This window comes from Suncus etruscus, chromosome 2, assembly GCF_024139225.1.
Source record: "Suncus etruscus isolate mSunEtr1 chromosome 2, mSunEtr1.pri.cur, whole genome shotgun sequence".
Classification (NCBI taxonomy): domain Eukaryota; kingdom Metazoa; phylum Chordata; class Mammalia; order Eulipotyphla; family Soricidae; genus Suncus; species Suncus etruscus.
In genome coordinates, this window is record NC_064849.1 from 60,161,530 (window position 1) to 60,172,302 (window position 10,773).

Below are 10,773 nucleotides of genomic sequence, written 5' to 3' on the forward strand. Positions count from 1 at the left end.
AAAGTTTGCTTTAGGAATGTAGCCTAGTTTCTCTATAACCACTATTTGTTCCAGATCACTTGCCTTATTTTTTGTATTGTATAGACTGAAGCTAGATACTATATAAGCATCATACATTCCTGAGAAAAGGAATACATATTGATTTTCACGAATATTAATGTGAGAATTTTATATTGGACTTTGTTTTAGGAAGTGGTTACTCCACGTATGCCATATTTTTTTTTCCATAGAGGCTTTTTATTGATTCAGGAATTACATCCCTAGAAAAAGAATCCCAGGATTTTCCCTCCTGTGTGTTTTCGTCTCGCTTCTTCGTGGTCCATGATGCCAGCTGAGGTTGTCAGTACAATGAAACCGAACTGACGGGACGGGAGTAGATTGTTCTGCCACTTCTCTAGATCTTTGAGCTGCATGTCAAATCTGGGGCTGATCACACTACACTTGTTCAACCTGCCTGTTAGGTTCACGACAATTTTCCCAGCTCTGTGATCGTCGATGATTTCAAATTCACCAATGTAACCGTGCTTCATCATCACCGTCAGGAACCTCACGATGACCTTGGAGCAGGCCTGATGAGCACCTGGCGCTTGCCTCGCTTCTCGGCATTGTTGATGCTCTTGAGGGCATCAGCCAGCACGTTCATGCGCACCATGGTGGTGGCACGGAAAGAGCCACGTATGCCATATCTTCAAAGAAATCTTTTCAGATTGAAACTTTTCTCACTAAATACAATTTTTATATTAGGAAATGACATGTTTATAATCCTTATGAATTTGTTTTGACCTGCTATATGCGTAGCATATTTCTGGGTGATAGTTAATGCCTAGAAATTTAGGCAATGAAGAAAAATTAGTTCCTCTTTTTCTTTCTTCTTCTCCCCATGTGTGCATGCACAAACTCATACACAAATGTAATGGATGGTGTATTTTTCATATTTATTGTGCAGAAGTACTTGCCTGAAAATAGCATGAGCTTATTTATATATAATTGTCATTATCTCTTGCTTTTTGTACATGATCAGTTTTCTCAATGTCATGGTTGAAGAGATTTTTCTTGCTTCATGTCGTGTTTTAGGTAGGAGATGTCTATACTCAATATTTTACATATTTAATTACTATTTCTTATTTTATTCTGAAACCACTATTTTACTTTTTATAATTGAATCACCATGAATTATAAAGTTATTCATTATTGAGTTTCAGGCTAACAATGTTCCCTTCACTAATATCCCCATCCTGATTCCCAAGCCTGTCTCTATAGTAGGCACTTTTTTCTTTTTCTTTTTCTTACATACTTTTAGGTACTGTGGTGTACAATACTGTTATTAATGGGGTATGATGAATGTCACTTTTTCATCTTTCAGCATCTAGAACTGATCCAAAGACCATTTCCCTCTATCATTGCCATGATAATCCCTTCCCAGATCTAACTGTCACTTATTTTGCTGTGTTATTTGCCATACACCTAGCAATACTCCCGGGTTACTCATAGTTCTGCACTCAGGAATTACTCCTGGAGGTGCTTGGGGAGCCTTAGAGAGTCCTCGGAATAGAACCAAGGTTTGCTATATTCAAGGCCAATGTACTACAAACTGTACCATCACTCAATTGCAGTCACATTTTACTTCATAACAGCATTCCATCCTCCTCCTGTGTGACACCTCCCTTTGTCATTGTCATAGTATTCCTTTATGGGACAAATGCTCCTCCCCTACATGGCAAACCTCTTCCTAAAAAAATAGTTCTCATATTCTATTTCTATTTATCTCTATTGTTTCTATTGCTTATGGGCATTTGTTATTCTCCTACCATGTTTCTTTATATTCTGCATGAGACAGACCAGTCTATATCTGTCCCTTTCCCTTCAGTGAACTTCACTCATCATGATAACTCTCCAGATCCATCCATATTAGCAGCAAATTGCAGGATTTCTTCTTTTCTTTTTTCTTCTTTGCATTGTGTGTACATACCATAGTTTCTTTGTCCAGTCAACAGTTCTTGGGCATTCAAGTTGTTTCCAGAGTTTGGCTATTGTGAATAGTGCTGCAATGAATATAGAAATGCAGATGTCTTTATTCAGACTCTTTAAGTGAACAGAAAAATCAAACCCAATGGACATGGGAACCTTACATTTAACTTATTAAACATTTCACTTTAGTATTTTTTGCCCACACAAATGTGGGTGCATCTTCTCTCATTATTGGGAGATATTTTCAATGATCTTTAGATTTAAAATTTTTAATACCACTCACATATGACAGATGTTTGATAATTATTATAAATCTGTATTTTAAGTAATTACATCTTAACAAGGAGAAAAATGTTTATGACAATTCATTTCCCAACATATTCATCATATATCCACACCACCTTTTCTTATTTAATAATTTAATTTTTAAATGTAGCCTTCATATTTTCAAAGTCTTTTGTATATGTCATCCAATTTTACCCTCAGCTGTGTAGGTCAAAATAATAGACTAGAAAGAGATAACACACTAAATAATTTTCATTAAGTCATAAAAATATTAAATAAAAGGTACAAGTTAGTGCTTTTAGTATCATTTATTAATTTTAAGAGCATAATCTCATTATATAATGATCCAAAAGTACACTTTTATTGCTTTTATTTGCCAAAAATATTGATGGCAATGATTCTTGTCTTTAGAATACATTTTTATTTGGTTTATCATAATCATATTAAAAAACACACACTCGAATGTATACTTAAGGTTTTTCTAATTATTAAAGATGTAGTTTAAATTTAATATAATAGTTATGTAAAGTATAGTTTCTTTTTTAAGTCTGTGCTTCATGAGGATCTTTTAAAGTAAATAATTCTTTTAGAGGGAAAAATCTTCAGAGAAAAAAAATCTTTTGGGAGGACAAAAAAATTTTTAACACTTTGTAATTTACAAGATAAACACAAGATGGCAGCAGATTCCTTTGTTTGATTTAAACTCTTGCTATTTTTAATTTTTAAGTTGGAAATTACTCTCATTTGTGTTTCCTGGACATTGCTGCAATAGAAGTAATCTGGTTGTAGTTTGCAGATACATATTTAACATATTTGCTTCAGTCAGAATTTACTCTTTTATTTGTGTTTGTACCAACAACCTCACAGTTTCCTATAGCTGAAACAGGCAATATTATTTTTCTTTTTTTCTTTAAGAATGTATATTATATTATTTCATTAAGTAAATTAATTTTTTTCTTTTTGACTATGCCCAGCGGTGATCAGGTGTTACTACTAGCTTGGCTCTGTACACATAAATCACTCCTGGGGCATTTGGGCTTCCATACCATTATGTGGGGGTTCAAACCATGTGGGCCTTATACAAGACAAGTGCCCTTTCCCATGTTCTGTGAATTCAGCCTCTCATCTGTTTGTTTTTGCTCGTATGTTTTAATGTCAAATGTCAAATTTCTTTCATCTTCTTTTGTCTTTAATAGAAGATACTCTAGTTAAACTTTTTTGATTGCTTGCTTATTACAAGTGCCTTATCTACCTTCTTAAATGCAGTCAAATTGTAACTAAGGAAAACTATTTTTTCTTTTGCTGGGAAGGAGAAACCAACACCTGATTGTTCTCAGGGCTTACTTCTGTGTGCTCAGGGATCACTCCTGGCAGGGCTGGGTGGCCTTTGCTAATGCTAGAAATAAATCCTTTTTCTGATAGGGTATCATACACATCTCTTTACAACCTTTCAGCATTATGTCCTCCTCCACAGTGGCTTCCCTTCACAGTTATTACTGTTCCTTTTCATCCCCTATGTTATTCATGGATTTAAAGATATAGTTGTGGTCAGAGTGATAGAATGGAAGGTTAAAGCATTTACCTTGAACACAGCCAAACCTGTTCCATCTTCAGCACTACATATGGAACCCAAAGTACTGCCAGGAGTGATCCTCCTAAGAAAGAAGTGACAATAAGCCTTGAGCACCATGGGATGTAAAATATAATAATAATGATAACAACAACAACAAGAATAATAAATTTGTAGAAAGTTTAAATGTAATTTTTATAGTATGATTAAGTAAATATTTAAATTTGTTGTTTCCTAGTGATATATTCATAAAATAATTAATATCATGTATCAATAGGTTAGCCAGAGAGATAGTACAAATGTAAGGTGCTTGCCCTGCACATACCTAACCCAGGTACAAGTCAGTACTATATACGGTCCCCAAACAACATTGCCAAAAATAAATTCCAAGCACAGAGCCAGGAGAAAGCCCTGAGCAGAGTTGTGTGTGACCCCAAACAAACTAAAATGCAAACCCCTAACATTCGAATAACTATACTTCATATTATAAATATATAATTAGCTTGGTTTTATGGTAGTTTTCAAACATTGGGGTTGTTATAGTATGGTTATTATGTTATATTCTTTGTTTGTTTGTTTGTTTTGGGGCCACACCCGCTGATGCTCAGGGCTTACTTCTGGCTCTTCATTCTGAAATCGCTCCTGGCTCAGGGACCATATGGAAGGCCAGTGGATCGAATTGAGATCCATCCTAGGTCAGCCACATGCAAGGCAAACGCCCTACCACGGGGCCACCAGTCTGGACCATTATATTCTTTTTTAAAAAAATTAATATCTTTATTTAAGCACCATGATTATAAACATACTCATACTAGGCTTCAGTTATAAAAAAAAAACACCCCCTTTACTAGTACAACACCTCTACCACCAATATCCCTATCTCCCTTCTCTCCCACCCCCTGCCTGTATTTGAGACAGTTATTCCATTTCTCTCACTCACTACCATTGACATGATAGTTGTCAGTGTAGTTATCTCTCCAACTGAACTCACCACTTTTTGTGATAAGCTTCATATTGTGGGCCAGTCCATCCAGCCATCATCTCTGTTGTCTCTGGGTATTATTACAATAATGCCTTTTATTTTTCTTAAAACCCATAGATGAGTAAGACTATCACCAGTGATGCTCAGGGGTTACTCTTGGCTATGCGCTCAGAAATCACTTCTGGCTTGGGGGACCATATGGGATGCCAGGGAATCGAACCAAGGTCCGTCCTAGGCTAGTGCTGGCAAGGCAGACGCCTTATCGCTTTGTGCCACCACTCCGGCCCCTGCATAGTATCCTATTGTGAATATGTACTACAGTTTCTTTAGCCACTCATCTGTTGTCTGGCATTTGGGTTGTTTCCAGATTCTGGCTATTGTAAACAGCGCTGCAATAAATATAGGTGTGCAAAAGGCAATTTTGTATTGTGTTTTTGTGTTCCTAAGGTATATCCCTAGGTGTGGTATAGCTGGATCATATGGGAGCTCAATTTCCAGGTTTTTGAGGAATCTCAATATTGTTTTCCATAAAGGCTGGACTAGATGACATTCCCACCAGCAGTAAATGAGAGTTCCTTTCTCCCCACAGCCCCTCCAGCACTGACTGCTGTTTTCTTTGTATGTGTGCCAGTTTCTGTGGTGTGAGATGGTACCTCATTGTTGTTTAGATTTGCATCTCCATGATGATTAATGATGTGGAACATTTTTCATGTGTCTTTTGGCCATTTGTAGTTCTTTTTAGAGGAATTGTCTGTTAATTTCTTCTCCCTAATTTTTGATGGGGTTAGAATATTTTCTTGTTAAATTCTGTCACTATCTTGTATATCTAGATATTAGTCCATTATCTGATGGGTTTTGGGTGAATAGTTTCTCCCATTCTGTGGATGGCCTTTGTATCCTATTCACTGTTTCCTTTGAAGTGCAGATGCTTCTCAGTTTAATATAGTCCCACTTGTTTATCTCTGCTTCCACTTGTTTGGAGTGTGCTGCTTTCTCCTTGAAGATGCCTTTGTTCTTAATGACATGGAGTGTTTTTACCTATGTGTTCCTCTATATATCTTAGGGTTCTGGGTCTGATATCAAGTTCCTTAATGCATTTGTATTTGACCTTTGTGCTTGGTGTTAGATGAAAGTTCAAGTTCACATTTTTGCATGTGGCTGAGCAGTTGTCCAAACACCATTTGTTGAATAGGCTTTCCTTGCTCCATTTTGCATTTCTTGTCCCACTACATTATATTCTGATACAAATAACTGTATCAAAATAAATACACAGCATATTGTTGATGTAACTGTGAAAAAGAGTAGTAGGTAATAGAGATCTTAAATATTATTCTCAAATGGTTTTGTAAAGAAGAATGTGAAAGCATTTTTGGGACATTGGTGATGGGAATGTTGCACTGGTGATGGGGGTTGTCATCTTCTATGACTGAAACCCATCCACAATCATCTTTGTAACCAATGTTTTTAAATAAAAATATTAAAAAAATTAAGTAAAAAATTATATGTGTAGATAGTCCTTAAAATAAGTGAGCACATGCTTATAATAGTAATAAGACTTATCTTCATTGAGATGAAGATGCGAATAATGCATGGGAATAGTCAGTACATACAAGAGAACAAATTAATGGAAGGTTTTGATTTCAGATAGATGGGGGTTTGAGTCAAAGTAAAAATGTGGTAATAGTAGTCCCTAATACAATTTAGTGGAGAGTGGGGAGATAGAAAAAAGAATTCATAAGCAGCAATTGCATCAATTTAGAAGTATTGCACACACACACACACACACACACACGCACACACACACACACACACACACACACACAACCAAATCAATGAATTAACAAACCAAATTCAAGATACCTAAAAATGTATTGGGTTCCTACTTTTTCCTTCTCCCACCAACAAGTACATAAGAATAATATACTATTGGGAAAAATATTGATAAGATTTTATCACATTAATAGATTAATGAAGAAAATCTCAAAGATTAGTTAAATAAAAAATAGAAAAGTTCTAAAAGTACAGTTGGGTATATAACAAATGTTCAAAGGTAGTAAAACCAAAGAGCATGAGAATTGGTCTTCAGGAGGAAGCTCATCACTTTGGGGGCCTGGGATAGGCAAGGGTAAGTAAACTGTAAAAGGTAGTCACTATGGAGGACATAGTGCTGAAAGGAGGTAAAATGCTATTCATGATACCCTTCTTACCTCCTAAATGTATATTTTATATTATTATACATAAAATATAACATGTATATGTAAATACATATTATTCATATATACTGATGGAAGAGTAAGGGAAGTAGAAGCCTGATAAATTTAGGTCATGAGTGGGGTTGTTAATTCATTGATTTGTTTTTTGTTTTGCATGTGTGTTTTTCTTCTAAATTGATGCAATTTTCAGCTTGTAATTTTTTCTTATTTACAATTTATTTTTATTTGGTTTAATTATTTTACTAAAATAAGTGGCAATATTATCAGCCCTTTTTTTCTCTGAAGTAGTTCATATGCAACAATGTTAGAAAAGTATTCCAAGATATTTGATAGAAATTATCTGTAAAGCTTGTTTACTTAATAGATGTGTTTTTGAATGGGGAAAAGGAAGAACCCGGCAGCACTCAGGGGTTACTCCTGGCTCCATGCTCAGAAATAGCTTCTGGCAGGCTCAGGGAACCATATGGGATGCCGGGATTCAAACCAATGACCTTCTGCATGAAAGGCAAATGCCTTACCTCCATGCTATCTCTTCGGCCCAGAAAATATTTAATTTTCTATGTATGCTTCATTTTTTAAAATATTTTCAAGATGCTTCAGGCTTTCTATTCAAATGTTCACAAGTATTTTTCCTAATAAATACAGTATCTTTCCAGACTTTCAAACTTACTGACAAAAAGATGACCATATGTGTTTTAATGTTTGCTTTGTGAATGATTAAATAGCTTTTCATTCTTAGATACATGTGCCATCTTTCTGTAGGTCTACTTTGGATTCATTTGCCATTATTTTTTTTAACTTTGTAAGTTGGACCTAGTTTATATTTTTCTGCCTTCTTGACAATAAACAATTTCTATGCTTGCTGTTCTGACCATATGCATGTAATTTTGGAGATATTGTTTTATTTATATTTCAGTTACATTGTTGAATTTCCATTATAGTTTCTTCTTTGCATTCTACATAATAAATTTCAGACATTAAAAGATTTATTTTTCAAAAAGGTGATTTTCTTTTTCTGACTATGACTTTTGTGGAGAATGTAGTACTTTGAGGAATCTGACTTTTTCAGGATGCTTAACTCAAGTGCCTTAAAATTCTATCCTAAATCTATGACTTCCTATTGAGTGTGCCCTTTGTTTGGTACTTGCTGTATTACAAGGCAATTCACAGTAGTGATAGTTGATCATTTAATTTTTAGTTGTTTATTCATTTTGAACCTAAATGGTCCTTTGATTTCCTGTAAACTAAACTTACATATTTTAAATGCTATATATATATAGCAGAAACTCTTCAGACTAACAGAAATGCCAGAAATGACAGTTTGAGGATGGGTGTTTATTTACATGTTACTATTTGAGAGAGTGTAGTAGTATAGCATTTTATCCACCACTAGCTCATTTATTTAGTAAATAAAATTTTCCTGCATGTATTGATCTATCAATGATATCTTTCCTACAGAGGACTATATCTGTTTCATCAATAACTGGTAATTATAAATATCTGTCAATATAAACATAAAATATCTTGTACTCCAGGTCTGGGTGTCACTCCCTAATGTCTAATGTCTGATATCTCTTTATGAATATCACATTAGATGAAGTAAAAGCATAAAAGCAAGTAGCTCTAAGAAAATTAATATTGCATAGAATATATTAGTATTAAATAGAAAAAATAACTTAAGAAAAAGTCAGCATACCAATAAAGTACCATCTGTGATAGAAGGGAACAGAAAGCAAAAAATAAATTATTAAACATAATGATCAGGCCTAAATACCAAACCCAAAGTCAACAACAACAGAATCAAAATCTACAACAACTTATATACAAAGGGGGCCTGTTACACTAACAGTTCAGCGGGCAATTGGGGGAATTATGAGATGCATGCTGGAATGGGGGGTGAAAGGAGGTCAACACAGGTGGTGGGAAATTACCCTAATTCACTGTCACTATATACCTTAAATATAACTGAGAAAGACTTGTAATGCACATGGGACTCAATAAAAAATATTAAAAAATAATAAAAAGTAAAAAAATGTATCACAAGACACAAAATGTATCTAGGACCAAAACATTCCAATTGCCAACATATTGGGTTGAATATCATAGTAAAATAAAATGAACCTACATTTAATCCTAAATAAATTCTAACATATATTATATAAACAAAAACATTAGCTCTGGGTAAATGTGTAATAAAAATTATCATGAGACATAATAAAGAACAATTTCTTTTGTGTGTGAGAAAGTGAAAAGATAAAAGTTAACAGAATAGTCAAAGAAATCTGTAGTGCAAGAGAGAGATGAAAAAGAATCACTTCCAATACATCCTATGACTAAAAAGAGTGAAATTTTCTAAAAGGAAATGGAACAATGTTATGAAAAGATTTCACTGGCCAACAAATAGAATTCAATAAAAATTTGAAATGAACATCATAACCTTAGTAAGGTACCATATTACAATTTAGACTGAAGTTAAAAATATGTGATGACAAGATGTGAGGAAAAAGGACACTTATAAACATACAAATGTAACTGTGGGTTGGTAAGATATTTAGAGATATTGGGGCCAGAGAGATAGCATGAAGGTAAGGTATTTGCCTTTCATGCAGAAGATCATTGGTTCGAATCTCAGCATCTCATATGGTCCCCTGAGCCTGCCAGGAGCAATTTCTGAGTGTGGAGCCAGGAGTAACCCGTGAGCACTGCTGGGTGTGACCCAAAAACCAAAAACCAAAAACCCCCCATAAAAGAGAGATATTTAGAAATAGAAATTGACTATTACCTAATTAAGTAGACAACTTTTTATGAATATATGCAACATATATTCAACCTAGGAATTTCTGGATATGAAGTCTATATGTAATATTATGTATGTACATGCCAAGATGTTTATTGCTAAGCACTTGAATCAGGAGAAAATTTAGGTAAAGTGATCATCATCAATAGTATGAATAAGCAAATTGTGAAAAATAATAAGGTGGATTACATTCAAGTGATGGAAATGAATGAATTGAGTTAGAGCATTTGGGTTATTATAGATAAATATTTCAATATATGTAAAAATAGGAAACAACACCCAAACATTTTTCAGGATATATAAACAGATATAGATATTATAAAGTTATCCAGGGAAATGATAAAACTTTATTTTATAACATTTATTTTTGGGTTTGAGGAATGATATAACTTGAAATATTCATAGGCCATTTTAACTATATTTACATCTTAATTCTTCATAATTTTTTATAAATATTTATTTTTTTGTTTGAATGTATAATTCATTTCATTTAAGAAAATTCTTTAGGAGTTGTTTGGAGATAGAGTAGAGAAGTTAAGATACTTGCCTTGCATATGGCCAACCCAGGTTTAATCTGAAGAAATGCATATGATCCCCTGAGCATCATCAGGATTCATTCCAGAGCATAAACCTAGGGATAATGAATAATGAAGTATTGTTGGGTGTAGACAATCACTGCTCCTATCCTTCAAAATAAGGAGAAAGAGACATTCCCCTAATGACTAAAATCAACTCTATTGCAGTCTGCCTATTGTGTATATTCACTTATCCTGCATGCTACTTATTTAATTTACTATTAAAATATCATTGTTGTTTTCAGTCCACACCTTGCTTTGCTCAGGAATTATTTCTGGATATTCCTAGCTGTGTTAGGGGGACCTTATATATTGTTGGGTCAGCTGAGTCAGGCAGGTGATTGCAAGGCAAGCACACTACAATTTATGCTGTCTGTCTGGCT

At 34.2% G+C, this 10,773-nt stretch overlaps 1 pseudogene; it reads right to left on the reverse strand.

Annotated features, from left to right (window-relative positions):
* Positions 1 to 215: 215 nt before the first annotated feature.
* LOC126001918 (40S ribosomal protein S15a-like) lies at positions 216 to 663 on the reverse strand (annotated as a pseudogene).
* Positions 664 to 10,773: the final 10,110 nt, after the last annotated feature.